The sequence below is a fragment of the Phasianus colchicus genome, chromosome 15, assembly GCF_987193195.1.
Source record: "Phasianus colchicus chromosome 15, bPhaCol1.hap1.1, whole genome shotgun sequence".
In the NCBI taxonomy this organism is placed as follows: Eukaryota; Metazoa; Chordata; class Aves; order Galliformes; family Phasianidae; genus Phasianus; species Phasianus colchicus.
The window spans coordinates 17600687-17615229 of record NC_143450.1 but is presented as its reverse complement, the minus strand read 5'-3'; the positions used below and the strand labels follow the sequence as shown (position 1 = coordinate 17615229).

General features: G+C 45.2%; 1 protein-coding gene across 5 annotated transcripts in view; it reads left to right on the top strand.

Moving 5' to 3' along the window:
• Positions 1–14543, top strand: part of AFF4 (ALF transcription elongation factor 4) — a 49421-nt gene that overhangs the window by 810 nt on the left and 34068 nt on the right. Inside the window, exon 2 of one of the 5 annotated variants that reach the window (XM_090150915.1) lies at positions 13647–13800. The exons of 3 other annotated variants lie outside the window; for them this stretch is intronic. The gene's annotated coding sequence lies outside the window, so the exon portion shown is untranslated. Of the gene's footprint in view, positions 1–4; positions 8118–13646; positions 13801–14543 lie in introns of those variants that run through there. One more of the 5 variants, XM_090150916.1, reaches the window with a different exon arrangement.

Here is a 14543-nt window from a genome sequence, read left to right as displayed (position 1 = left end):
CGGCGGCGATCCCCGGTCCTTCGGGGAGCGGAACCCCGCGGGCCGCCGCTAAAATGTCTGCTCGGGACGCCGCTGGGTGCTCCCGGTGCCGCCGGGGCCGGCGCAGCCTCCTCTCTGGGCCGCGGGGTTTAATCCTTCTTCTGATTCGTCCTCGCGGCTTTGTTCCTTCCCCCTCGCTCTGTGTTTTCGGCACCGAGCGGGTGGGGAAGGGGCAGGGCCGGGGGGCTCTGAGTGCCGCTGCGGGCACGGCGGATCGCCGGGCACAGGGACTGCACAGCTCGGAAGGGGCTGCGGGCCGTTGGTGTGGTATCGCTGTTACGTAAAGCATCGCCCGCGAAGAGGATGGCATTATGCTCTGTAATCGGGAGAGCTGTCACCTAACATTCCTGAACCCGGGTTGACGAGGTGTTTTTTTTTTTTTTTTTTTCAGTCAGTGCTGTTGGGTGCCGTGCTGCAGAGCTCAGTGCTTTCAGTTGCTGACTGTTCTGTTTGCATCTTTAAATGGGAAAGTGGCAAACTTCATGACTTCCTTTCACCTGAGTGCTTACACTCATGCCTCAAGCTTGGTCTGGAACGCTGATACCCCAATGAGAGCAGTGCCTCCTGTGGGCCCCTCTCACAGCCCATCTCCAGTGCTCTCCTGTGTGATCATTTCCTTACGAAGGCGCTGACGGAGCTGTGTTCCCACTGATGTCAGTCAGCCCTCCCACTTGCCTCCTGCGAGCAGAGCAGGCACTTACTCAGCACTGACACTCTTGGAAATTAACTTGTTCTCCTCGAGCGTCTGCCTTTATTTTCACCGCACTGCCAGCTCTCTTCTCCTTACTGAACTTCTTAGAAGTGCCTCTCCAGCTCCTTACTGTGAGAGGGAGTGCTGTGCAGCCTGGGGCGTTATTGTGAAATAGGGTCCAGTCAAGTGATGGAAGGAGTGGCATTCAGTATCTCCTGTAATGAGGGAACCGCCATTAAAATCACAGTGCTGCTGTTGTGTCCTGTGCCATAGCGAGGTGTGCGATGTACAGCCTTAGTCATGGTGGTACTGTGTGGGTATGGTACGTGAGTTATACAACAGCTCGTGATGGTGATGGTAGAGTTCTTGCTGTCAGTAACAGGAAGGGAAACTTTTCCACTGGGCATCATGAATGTTTTGGCTTTCTTGATGTATCAATATTATCTTTAATGATTTCCCAACTGCTCTGTATTTGTTTTATAGCATTGTACAAGAGCAAGTTCTCTTCTGCTGAACGCTGTTCTTAGTCATGAAAGAACATGGTAAAGTTCAGCTCTAGCTTCAAAAGCAGATTAAAGTCCCTGATATTTTCTTCCCAGTACTTAGTTGCTGCTTTTCTCAAACATGGGAAATGGAGCACCTGGGGTTGGTTTTCTTCATCAGTTTTGTTCAGGAAGCCACACAGCAACCAAAACAAAATAGATCATATTTGTGTGTTTTGCATTCTTCCCAGTTATAATGATGTGAAGTTGATAAAAATTCAGTGAAATATTTCTTGGTTGTCTTTTTAGTGATATGGAATGTGTTTTTCCCTGGTTATAACCCAACTATTTAATGAAAGGATGCCACTTTTTTTTTTTTTTTTTTTTTTAATCTGCAAACACCATAGAGTTTGCATTGTTCAGGTTTTGTAAATAAATACTTTCAGCAGAAGTCTGTCCCGACCTCACAGTTGGTAGATAATAAGTTGGCAAGCACACTTGAGTTCCTCCTTCCTTTTCTAGCTCCCAGCTGCTGCCAAAGGTGCTCTGCTGCACTTTGTTTTCCACAGTGGTTGTTCCTGGATGTCAGATGTGACTGAAGGCACACAGCTTGTGTGTTACTCGCTGAGAGAACCGTGCCCTGTGTCTGTTGAAGCAGGCAGGACTCTGACCAGGTGGTGGATGGGGAAGCCCAATGCTGTCTGTGTTGGTGAGAGCAGCCATAACTGCTCATCGCTGCTTCAGCACCTCTGTTCTTTTCCCTCCTGCTCATTCTCTTGTTTGGAGAGTTCCTTGTAGTTGTTACTAGTCTTTTCCTTTGCTCTAGATCACCAGAAGGCTGTATTGAGGGCAGAAACAGCAGCAAGTGATATCCATGTTTGAGGCTGAACGTTAAGTGCTGAGAGGTGAAATGGGCAGCTGTCCTCTAGGCAGATTTGTCCTTGTGAGGAAATGGGGGGAGAGTGCTAGGATCCTCCAGGAGGCCATGTTAATGGGCAGCAGTGTGTTTGCAGGGCTGGGAGAAAGTGACATAGCATTGTGAGTGGGGTCTGAGGGTGTCAGAATAGATTTGAGATTTTAGTGGCTGTGAGGTTTATTCTCTGCTGCAGTAATTTCAGATTGTTACATGCGTGTGCTTTGTTCTATGGGCAGAACTCTGCTGTTACTATAAGCTCACAGTTACCTTCAGACAGGGGTTGAGAAGTAACAAAACCCAAATCTGCTGCCTCCCAGGTCGTTTGTTTTCAATGTCTGTCTTGGAGTTTGTGTCATGGAACAGCTGATGTTGGTGCCGTCGTCTCTAAGGCAGAAAACCTCCAAGTTGTGAGGAGATGGAGGGGCCATAGCATGAAGAGTCTGAAAACGAGTCAGAAAACTTTAAGAGTTCGTGCTTTGGTAGAGCAGTGTTAGATGTACGTAAAATATATTGCTAGCTGTATTAAAACAAGAAAATAAGAAAGTGAATTGATGGAACTGCAAAAGCAAAGATGAAATGACTTAATCTAGCAATTACTCTTCTCTTGCAGGGTTGTTCCTTTTCTGCAGTTACTCAGGGCTGACAAGATGACTTTTACCTTGTGAAATGTTAGGGGTTCTGTCGCAGCTCAGGAAATATAACTGCAGAGGCTCCAGCTCCTTCCTGTCATAAAGCTTTTCTCCTGAGTTTAGTCAGCCAATATTTTTATAGCAGTACTGTTCTTAGGCTTTTTTTTTTTTTTTTTCCCCTCTGGAAATCCAGACAGATTTTCTCTTGTAGTTACTGTGTAACTGGAGGAGGTACGTGTCCCTGTTGTGGCGGTGCAGGGAAGGGGAGGGCGGTGGCTGTGACCCCACGGAGGTGCCTCGCAGTGCAGTGCTGTGGGAGCAGGGCTCGCTTCCTCGCCTGGTGTCGTGCCAGCTTCGTACGTGCAGTCCTGAATCCCACTTTCCCATTTAGCTGCAGGATTGTTTGCGTCATGCGCTCGTGTCTCCTTTGGTGCCTGCCGTCTCCCCAGGCTCTCCAGTTCTTACTGCTTTCCAGGTTTCTTTCTCCAGCTTTGTTTCAAACCTCCTTTTTTCCCTAATGTGGTGAACTGTATTTGCTTCCCAAGTGCATTTGCTTGTAGTTCTTCAAGTTGTCGTGTCTCTTGTTCTTACTTGATTTGTTAATTATTCCTGCTGACGAATGTGAAACCCAGTTTATTAATAGCACCAGGTACCAACAGGAGAAAAAAACCCTCATATACTTGTACTGTACAAACACAGAATAAGAGAAGTTCTTGCCCTGAAGTCTTGAACTAATTTTCTTCTGTTAACAGCTCATTACTAACGTTTGCCTGCACTTGGTTCTGCTGAGGTGTGGTACCAGCCCTGCCTCCTGAACGGCTCACAAACCCCGTGTATTGATCTCTCTTTATCAAGTTGGTCTTCCTTGTTATTCGTGATTACTGATATTAAACAATTATTGATAACTCAAACATGTTAGTTGTCCACTAATTTAATTGTTTTAAAATTTGTTTTAAAACTAAACAAACTGACAGTGTATTTTTACTAATGCTGTTATCTTGCAGTGATCATGTTTTTCAGTACAGACTTATCCCAGATCTCTCACTGCTGATAATTCTACTCCTCTCTAACCCAGAGCAGTCTCTTGCTATGCATTTCCTTACAATTACAGGGCAGAATAAAGACTACGTGTAGCAGCCAGCCAGCTGGCACAGTGCTGCAGCTCTCTTAAAGCTGGTATTGTGGTCATTTTCATGTAAAAGACTGATGTTTCCTTCCTTATCTGCAATTTCTGAAAGTGGCTTTAAGATATGTGTCCTTTAGGCCGGCCCTGAAACTGTCCTCAGCTGCTGAGTTTGGTGGCTCTTAGGGGAGGAGCAGAAGGGAATTGTGTGCGTGCCTCTTCTTGTGGCTGGGAGCTGTCAGAGCACCTGCATTAAACCACAGTGAATTCCAAACTCGGTTCTCTTAAAGCTTTTTCTACGTGTGGTGTTAAAATGAGGAGCATCCAGGTTCTGGTACCCCATAACTTTGTAGCTTTTAGGAAACAAAGTAGATGCTTGGTGTACTTGGATTGGATTTTGTGTTGCTTGATGTTGTTTGCCACGCAGATGGCGGTGGGCATTGCTGACCTTCCCTGCAGGTGATGCTGTGTTTAACTCCATTAGAGAACCGCCTGTTCTAATCACTGTCTCTTCAGGCAGTCATTGTTGGGGCAGAGCTGGGCTTTTTTGAAGCTGATACAAGACAACAGTGGAGACTTGAGTGCGTTTCTTGGTGTCTTCTGGCTTTTTTTTTTTTTTTTTTGCTCTGCTGTATCTGCATTTTTTAAGTATTAGCTATAGTTAATATATAATAGTGCTGTTTTATACCTCTCACAATTAGGACCTGCCCAACAGTGATATTAGAGGCGTCTATCTCCCAACCTCACTGCTTCCCACCCTGACCTGCCTGGGCTTCTTCATCCCCTGCCCCGTCCAACCCCCCATGGCAGCTCCACGCCTGGCTGTGTCTCCACATTTCCCCTCTTTGGATCTTTAGGAAGGTGTTTACACGGGGATTGTGTGCAGTGCAGCATTGTGCTGCTCTTCTGATTCCTGCCTGAATTAGCTTTTCAAAATGAACCTTTACAATTTTTAAGAAAAAATGAAAATATATTTAATTATTAGAACTAAATGCTGAGAACTCAGTGTGTCTAACCAGTGACCGGTTACAAAGTGCTCTTCAGACAGGAAGAATTGTTTAAGCTTGTCCTTAGCTCAGGTTATGAGATTTCAGCAGGGTGAAATGACATGTGCTCCCTATGAGGTACTTTCCTTAGCAGCTTTGGTTCTCACGCACTCTGAATTCTCACACCACTGAACACCGACTCTCTCCTGCCATCTCACTGTGGTACTGCAGGTACGTAGGAATCTTTTCAAGAGCTGAACTGCGACAAAACTGCAATAATAGAAGTGTGTTTCAAGTACAGAGACCATAGATATGAGAACAGAGGGCCGTTCTGCTGCTCTTCCAGCATGCATCCCCGGGGTGGCAGGCAGCTACCCGCAGGCAGGCAGCAGATAAGCGCACAGCCACCCTGCAGCCATGTAAGGCAATGTGAGCATAACTGGTCCTCCAGCAGCAGAAATCTGGAGACGAGCTCTGACAGCGTTATTTACTGCAGCTGACATTTATAGTGGGTGCTGCTCTGGTGCTGTAGGGCTGCATGGAGCCGTCAGATGCACAGTGCCCTTTTCCTTGCCTTACTGAGGTCCCGCTGCAGGCGGCCTGTTTGAAATGACTGCTGCAGGCCAATGTAAATATTAAATATTTTTATATAAATTGTGCTTCGGAATACTAAATGTGTACTTCCTAGTATGTCACTAGCTATTCTGATGTTACTGAAAGCTCAGTAGCTGATTAAAAAATTGTGCGCTTTTATATATTCACATATACAGCCTTGTTTCTGCATTTAGTTTAATTTCCCAAAGACGTTAAAGAGATTTTGTTGATGGAAGTGCTTAACTGGTTTTAATCAGACTTTGATGTGCACGAATCATTAAGGCAAGTTGGATGAGGAGATAAGAGTCCACAATTCTCTTTGTATAGTTTGGCTGCAGAGCAACTAATAGAAAATTTTTCCTGTATGGGAGGGTAGAATGAAATCCAGAAAAGCCACATCAAATGATTTTGTGCAGTGTTATGTCTTTGTGGGCAGGAATATAAACCATAGTTTTCTGACAAAATATGAAGATCTCATTACCAGTTTTCCATTGCTATTAGCATAAACATTTCCTTATTCAAAGATAATTTAAAAATTGCTTGGTCGAAGTCCAAATGTGAAAAATTGACCCTTTAAGTTGACAGTATTGGAAATGATGAGTAAAAATGCATTAAAGGAGTCTGAAAGGAGGAATGCTTGGTGAAGTTAGTGTAGCAGGTGGGACTGTTTTGGCGTAAGTGAAAACAGTAGCTTTAGTGGAAGCTGCTGTGATTGGAAAATGTTTGATTTTATACAGATACCGTTATTTTATTTGCCTGACTTTGGGGGCCTGTGGGCATAAAGATTGGACAAGATGAGATACGATGGGCATAATATTTTTACTATCTTGCATCTCTTTTTGATGTGCTGGGTGGTCCTGCATGGCAGGGAGCTTACTGACAGATTTGTTTGTTTGGAGCAGGCTTTGTTTGTGTATTTGGGTGTGTGGGTGCCTGCTGATGTTAGCTGTTCTGTTTTCTGTTTGCAGCTTTTTTGAGACTGACATTGAGCCTTCCAGCGCAGCGCTGGGCGATGTGCTGGTGGTGGGATGCTGCATAGCTGCTCTGGGCTGTGTTGGCTGTAGGTGTGAGGTAGTGGGGCTGCTGCTCCTGTTCAGCATTGCTTCCAAGTACCCAGTGAAGTTTTGGGATCACTGCGTTTCGATTTGTTCTTACGATGCAGATAGAATGGGTTGGCATTGTGAACGTGATGATAACCATTTCACACCTGTGGAAGTGATAATGTAGGTAGCCTGGAGAAGGTGAAGTGAAAGGTTTCTTCTTGGATTACTTCTGCTGAAATATCCGTACCAATTATATTTAATGAGGAGTTTGTGCTGTGATGCATTCTTAGCCAATAATTAGCACAAATGCTTTTTGCAGGGAGTTCAAGCAGTCTTCAGCTTAAGTTTGTTAATTGCTAATAAGCTCCTAGAGAAAGACTTTTCTCGCTTCTTTTCTCTCTCATTTCTGGCTCCTCCAATTGTAAGAAAAAAGTCTCATATTCTCTTACAGCCACATAAAGCAGGAGCCACACCGAGGTGACACATGCTGATGTTCCCTGGTGTCATTTCCTGCAGCTGATCAGCCCGGTGCTGCCCTGGGCACACCATGTTGTGCTGGGTCAGAGCCCAGGGCTGCGGGCACCCAGCAGCACACGTTCCTTCAGAAGAGTGGTAAAGTGCTTCTGGGGGTGGATTACTGACAAACAGAAAAACTAAAGGTGGGCAAAAATGAGTATGTTTTCATCTTGGTTTCTGTTTAAGAGAACTACACCATTTGAATCTCATTGGTTGGTGTCATGGGGTGATTTCTTGCTAAGTACAAACACAGAGCACGTGATCTGTTTTAACCCAGTGTGCACCTCAATATTTTTAAAATTATTATGTGTAAGAAAAGAGTGAGTCATACATTCCAAAATTGCTCTTCGCTTGTACCGTGCTGATTTTGAATGGGAGATAGATGCAGTTAATTGACAAAACCAGTAAGAACGTGCCTCCTGTGCCAGACAGGGGAGGAAGGCCGAGCTGCTGGGCTGAGCTGCTTTGCCCCCCATGGCTGTGTGGCTGCGGGGGGAGCAGGTGCTGTGACTCCTGTCTCACCTGGGAGCAGTTGTACCGTTAGCTGAGACTGTGGATGGGGTTTGTGCCTTATAACACGCTGACACAGCTGCAGGGCTCTGGCTTAACCCGGCCTGTTGCTTTAAGGGTTTCGAAATTCCGCCCAGTTCTGGCAGGAGTTTTGCAAGGCCGCTCGTCTATTTCCTTAATTTCATACTAGAAGTTTTAACGTTCTCTCTAGTGGCAAGATTCATTGGGTCTCGCTGATTTTAATTTATATATGTCGTTAGGATTGTACTTTCTGCAGTTTTGTTTGTTGGGCTGTTCAACTCCAATTAGAAATATGTTAAGAGTGGCAGCCCAGAAGCAGTGTGCGCAGCGCCTGTGCTGGTTTATCACACAAAGGAGTTAAGTTTGCATCCGAGCAGACCAAAAACTGCACGTATCCTCTGTGGAAGACACCTCATGGCTGCTGTTACCCTCTGAAGAAGCCCCCAGGGACGGGGGCTGCTGATTGCGGAGGAGCAGGACCTGCGCAGGCCCTCAGCAGCACCGCCTCTCACTGCCTGAATGTGGTAACACTGCACAGCATGGCTGCTGCATCACGGCCCTGCCCAGGTGGGTGGTAAAAAGAACTTTGAAAGGAGTGTGAAATAAAACCAGGAAATGCATTGAAGGGAGTGCAGTGCCAGCAGTGGGCAGGGTGGTGAAGCAGGCCTGGGGGTAACGGGAGGGGGGCAGTTACCCCATGGCACGACCAGCTCTGCAGTTTTCTGACAAAATATGAAGAGACGTGCTGTCATGAACCGGCCTTGCACGGCTTGTGAGCTGCTTCCTGCCTGAACCACTTGTGGATCCTGAAGATTGCATCAGATGAGAAATCCACTTTTTGTGCCAAGTCCTCAGGAAGGCTGGGCACAGGGCGGGTTGATAGCTCCAGTGTTTTATTACTGATGCTTGTGCTGTGAAGATGTATCAAATAAAAGTGGTGTTTAGAAAGTGAGCTGTGCTTGAAGGAGCCCTGAGCAGGGGCAGAGATGCTCTCAGTATTTGTGCAGTGTGTGGAGCAGGGCATGCAGCTGGGAACAGTTACACAGGACCTCGATGCTTAATGTGGTGGCTGAATTTATCATCTCAGAACTGTGTTTCTTTTAGTGCGTTCTGAGGCAGAATTCTTGAGTCTTGGTTATGATAGGAAGATAAATGTCTTGTGAAAAAGCACACACAGATGATCTTTCAGTAGGACTGGAGGAAATAGCAGTTAAACCTGCGTAATGTATGTGATAATGTTTTCACTCCTGCTGCTTCTGTAGTTCTGTTAAACAGGAGGAGGAGGTGAACCTTGTAATGGATTGACGTTCCCCTTCTGCCCTAGCACTCTCTTTGTTTGGGTGGCACTTTGTTAAAATGTTCTGTATTGCTTCAAATCTTATACAGAACATATTTATCAGAGAATTTCTGCAAAGATCCTTTCTTAATCCTAATGCTGTGGAGTTCATAATACTCAAATGTAATGAGACCTTATAAGACAGTAAATTAATATGAGGAAGTCAGAACTCTAATAGCCAGATTAATGCTGGATTTCTGAATAGCTATTGCTTAATAAAATTTGAACACCAATTGTCTTCGTTTCAAAGTTTAAACAGAAGAACATGTAGGCACAGGAGTTCTGTTATTAAGTTTCTGTCCAATTAAACTGTAGAATATTGTTGGGAAACTATTATAATATGCTTGGTTAGCCTGTGTGGGCATGAAGAAATTGCACGTAGAAGTTTTGTGTTCGTGGTGCTCCATCTTTGCATCGTGGGAATTGTAGAATCTGCTCGTGATTGAGCACTGCAAGGATGAGAAGAACATTGTTTGAATGAAAGATCAGATTGGGCTGAAGTATGCTGAATTGGGATTTGTGCAAGAAACGAAATTGGGTTCTTAGCAGAAGGCAAAATTCTGCTGCAGTGAATCCTCACTGTAATGCTTGCTTTCTTGTTGTCTTCTGAACTTGAGCCATCAGAACTGGATTTCATTGGCTTGATTAAGAAAGCGTTTTATCCCTGAATATTGCTTTGTTATAGCAAGACAAAGCAAACAAATGAAAATACCAAAGAAAGTGAAGTTGAGATTCTGCTTCACTTTACAGCAGAAATGAACTTTGCTTGGCTTGCAGGAGTTTGTTGTTGAAGCCTCTTTATCCTGTCTGCCTCAGAACCCTGGCTTGGAGTTGTGGTAGATGCAGAAATGGCAGTTTTAGTAGATGATGGCTTTGTTGCATCGCAGTTTTTAGTCTTTGCTTTCCAAGTACCATCCCTATTGCTGAGCCACTGCTGCGCCCTCTGTGCGTGTGGTCCATTGGGGGCTGAATGACCCCTTCCTCTGCTGTTTGCATTCTCCGGAAGAGAAGGGGGGAGCAGGGCATTGTGCTGTCAGTTGTTGGATTTCCCTCTTTCTGTACCCTTTTCTGTAGTAACAGGACAAAAAGGAGGGACTGACGCTGGTGGCCTGTGAGCATCTCTACTGCCTGGGAAGAAAAGAAAGCTGGGAGATCTGGGCAGCTGCTGCCTCATCCTGTCCATAAAAGGAATAGAAAAAAGAAAGCCAAGCAAAACCGATTGCTTCAGATCTGCTTTTTTTTTTTTTTTTTTTCCCTCTCTCAATAGGAGATAGGCACGTTTCTTTCTAACAGTGCTTTGGACGCTGGCTGCCAGCCTTGTGCAGGAGTCTGGCTGGCGCTGTGCAGTCCCTTCGTGGGTGCCTCACTGAGCTGAGAATGAGCTGCAATCACTGCTTTGTTCTTAGAGCTGTCCTCGACAGTGACACAAAATAACACTGATGCCAGTGTGAGGTTAATCCGGGGGAAGCAGTGGTGGTGGACCCAGATGTTTTCACTGCCCAGAGTACTGCTGCACAGAATATGGAGTTGTAAAGAAGGAGTGGTTTGGGTTCTCTCAACCCTTCAGTAAATTCTTGGATGTAAACATTTTCAGGCATTTTAATAGTGTGTTTTAGAGAAAGACTTAAAACTTCTTTTTAAGTGAGCTTTGCTGCTGAAATGAGAAGTTTCCTGTTATATTTGGGTTCTAAAATTTGGTTGCTTGGTGCTTATCTTAATCTAAATATTATCTTAGCATCTATGAGCTGGATCTTGGGTGCAATGAGTAACGCATTCGTCTCACACCTGAACTTGTCTAATAAAATATGCTTACAGAGCCTTTTTAGTTCTAAAGGATCTTCAAGTCCTTTTTTTGTAGTCAGTGCTGAGTTACAAATCATCATCATAGTTCTTGTATCCATCATTGATTCAGTAATAGAACATGCTAGCTTTTTGATACTTGGGTAATCCAGTACAATGTCATGGACTGGAGGAAGGAATCTGGCAGCCAGAACTAAAGGAGCAGGATGTAATTACCTGCATCTTCACTTGGCTGGGACATTGGAATTAATGAGCTGCTCTTATAAAAGTACAGAGGTTTTCCTCAGCTACGAGTGGTGAAGGATTTGTGTTCTCTGTCTGAGGAGCAGTGGCAAGCCCAGGCACATAGTGCTTTCTGGGGGATTTTTGCAGTTTCAGAGCTGATCAGGAAGGAGCAGTGCCCTGTAGCAAGCTGCTCTTTCCTCCCTGGTAGTTCTCATCAAACATTAACCTAACCCAAGGCAACTTTTTCCCTTTTTTTTTTTTTTTTTTTTTTTAAAGCTCTGCCACCCTGGCTGTATGTACAAAGGTGTTCAGTACTTTGTCATCTCACTGCTGTGAAGTATGGGATAGTTAAACATTCGAAACATTTGGATTTATCAAAATGGTGAAAATCTGGTTCGTATTTGTGTTATATTACCAGTACAGTTGTATTTATTTTTTTTACCAGTAACACAGACCTTCTGATGAAGCTTTGGAAGAGGGGATATCTCTATTAAAAATGGGATTATGTTTTAAAAACAAACAAGGAAATCTTCATTCTCATTAAAATACCCAAATGAGGTTATGGTTCAGGCACGTTAGTGCCCTCACTGTGTGTGCCTACCACGGATGGATAGATGTTGAGCTCTAACTGCAGAGCTCCTCTGGCTTAGCCAACCTTTCCTCCTGTTGAGCAGATAACATTTGCAGTTGGAGCCATCCCAAACTAAATACCCCTCCCTTGTGCAGAATACCAGTGCTGTATTAACTAGAGCTGATGGAAAACTTCAGCCATTGTGTTGAAAGGTGCGAGGGAGAGAAATAAAATGGAACCCTTCGTTCCTTTGAAAGCTTTCTTTTTTTTTTTTCTTTTTTTTTTTTTTTACTGCTCCTTAACACACAAATATCATTTAAATTCTCTGTCACATCTTATGGTAGTGTTCCAAAACTCTGTGAGGGCTGCTTGGTTGGTTGTCATGCTTCTGTATCTGTGAGATTGTGGTTATCCTTAAACTTCACCTGGCATTTGTGCTGCTCTGTGCAGGGCTGGAGCACTTCTGTAGGAAATGGTTTGTGGGTTTTCTCAGCAGTTCTCTTTTTTGTTACCGTAGTGTAGAAAGCTGGAAGTTAAGACTGCTTGTTCACTTTTATTTGGTAAGTGTTAGTGATGAGTTCTGAGTGTTTTACTGTTCTGTGCATCGGTGTTTCTGCGTTTGCTTTGTTGTTCTTGTGGAGCAGGGTTATTCTTTTTGTTTACTGTTTGTTTTATTAAACTTCTTCCTTTCTTACTGTTCCTGTTCGGGTACATTCATACTGAGCTGACAGTAATTTGGGGATTGTTTGTGTGATGTTAGTGACTGGCTCAGTAACAACGCCATATTGGGCATGTGAGCTGGGAGAATGGGCAACTCCTGAATTACATACAAGCACAGGAATACTCAAGATAAGCAACAGGTATCTGTGGAAGGGAGCTGGATGTGGCATTGAAGCGATTTCTGCCGTTTTTAAAGCACTTTGGGAAACACATCATTCCTGTTATAAACAGGATTTCCAGCTTGGTTGCTTTGAAGAGCCACGGTGGGAGCTGTGTGCACGTCGTGCTGCTGGCTGCGTCCTGCAGAAGTGCTGCACGTCGTGTGTTTGTTCTCTGCTCTCTCTGAACACTCTTTATCATTCACGGGCAGATGTTGTCAAACAAAATTGGTGTTCAGCACAGCCCATTAGCTGGTACAGGATATGTGAGCTGTTTGATTTCTACTGCTTACGCAGCCAATTCAGACAGTGGGAAAGAAAGCCCTTGATATAAATGAGGATGTCTCGGAGGAAGTCTTGGTGCTGTAAACACGCTTTGAAGATCCACCAGAGCCACACCGAACAGCCGTGGGTTTGGGACTGTTGTTGTGTGGTGTGCAGGGAGGGCTCCCGGTGGGCACTGCCCTGCCATGCGCAGTGCAGGAGGATGGGGTGAGGCTGCTGTTGGGGCGGTGCAGGTGAACTCGTGTGAGGACAGCTGTTTGATGCCTGAGGTGGTTCGGGGGGATGAGACGGCAGGCTGCGAGTCCTGCACCTTACCCAGGATTGGCCGAGGCACTCTGTTCTGTAACAGCACTGCTGGTAAAACTCCAGGGATGCGTGGGTGGCTTTTTCTTTCTTTTTTTTTTTTTTTCTTCCTAAACTGGGATCGTGATCCAAAATTCCCATACATGGGCTTGGTCCCGACACCCCGGAGCTGGAGCGGTGGGAAGGGAGGTGGGAAGGGCTGAGCAGCAGTTCCATAATGCTGCTTGGAACGTCTAAGGTTGTAATTGCTTGAGGAAGCCATTGCGAAGGCCACAGCCTTCGTGGGCTGGGGTGAGCAGCAGCACCAAACTGCCTTTATAAGAAATGAAAACGACATTTCTGGTATGGGTGGTTTGGATCACACTCTGCTCAGTCCATTTAAATCAGCAGTTAACTGTTAACCTAAGTGACATAAATGACCGATACTTTGGTATCAGACATTTCTGATAACTTCCTGCTTGAAGTGCTTGCTTTCTTTCAGCTCTTCAAATTGAGCTGGAGAATAGGCACAGAATTTGGATGCTCAGTTCCATGCTGAGATCACATTCTGAGTGCGCTGTGCTGAGTGCAGTGTGGCTACCTGCATGCAAAAATAATGACTAAAGCATGTAGAGTTAGACTTTGAGAATGGAAATACTGTGCTGTACTTTAGGCCTGTTCTCTAATTTCTTTTAATTTTTGCGCTTTTCTTTCTCCAGATGTGGAAATTAAGGTGACTTTGGTCCTTGCAGCGGGGCATTACTTTTGCCTCCCTTAGCCTGCCTCTGATCCTGCTAGGAATTCTCACATTTGCTCAGGCCTCCCAGGAAGAGGGAAAGGGAAATTATAGCAGGATCCTGTTTATAGCAGCAGGTACAAACCAATAAGTTCTTGTCTTCTGCTTCCAGGCCTGGCGTGCAGGGAGGGAGGAGCAGAGAGCTGCAGTCCCATTGCAGGGGTGGGTTGGGGAGGTGGGGGTTTGGCAGCTGTTATCCCCTCCAGGAGCAGCCTGAGCCCCAGGGGTGGCTGAGAGCTGGCTGCCTCCCAGCACAGGCTGCCCTGGGCCCAGCCAGCCAGCCCTGGGCACCCACAGCTCTGGGCAGCACTGCCAGGGCATCACCGTTCCTCAATGGCAGCAATGTATTTTTGGATAGCAGACTGTAAAAATGAATGTAATTGCATGTGTTCTGAAGAGTCACTTCTGCAATCCCTTCAGGCTGAAGTTAATTGCTAGCAGTATTGATTTACTAGGCAGGCCATAGTCGTTTGCTTTTCAGGGTGCCATTACTACTTATTTTTCATGAACAAAGGCAAAGTTATCTGCCATTTCATGGCTGTGCAAGAGAATCATAGAATCACAGGGTTGGAAAGGACCTACAAGATCATCCAGTCCAACCAAGAGATAAATGTGACTGAAGAATTGTCCCAAGTACAGAATTAGAGCCCACCAAATCAACACACACTGAATTCATTTATTTTCATGTTTTCTACAGGTGTGATTTTAATAGCTTGAAGGTGGTTGAAATATCTCTGTGTAGGGATCTGAAAGAGTAGATCTAGAAGCCTTATTTGGATCCCATTCAAATCAGTGATTCCCCTCCCTTCCTTCCTCCATA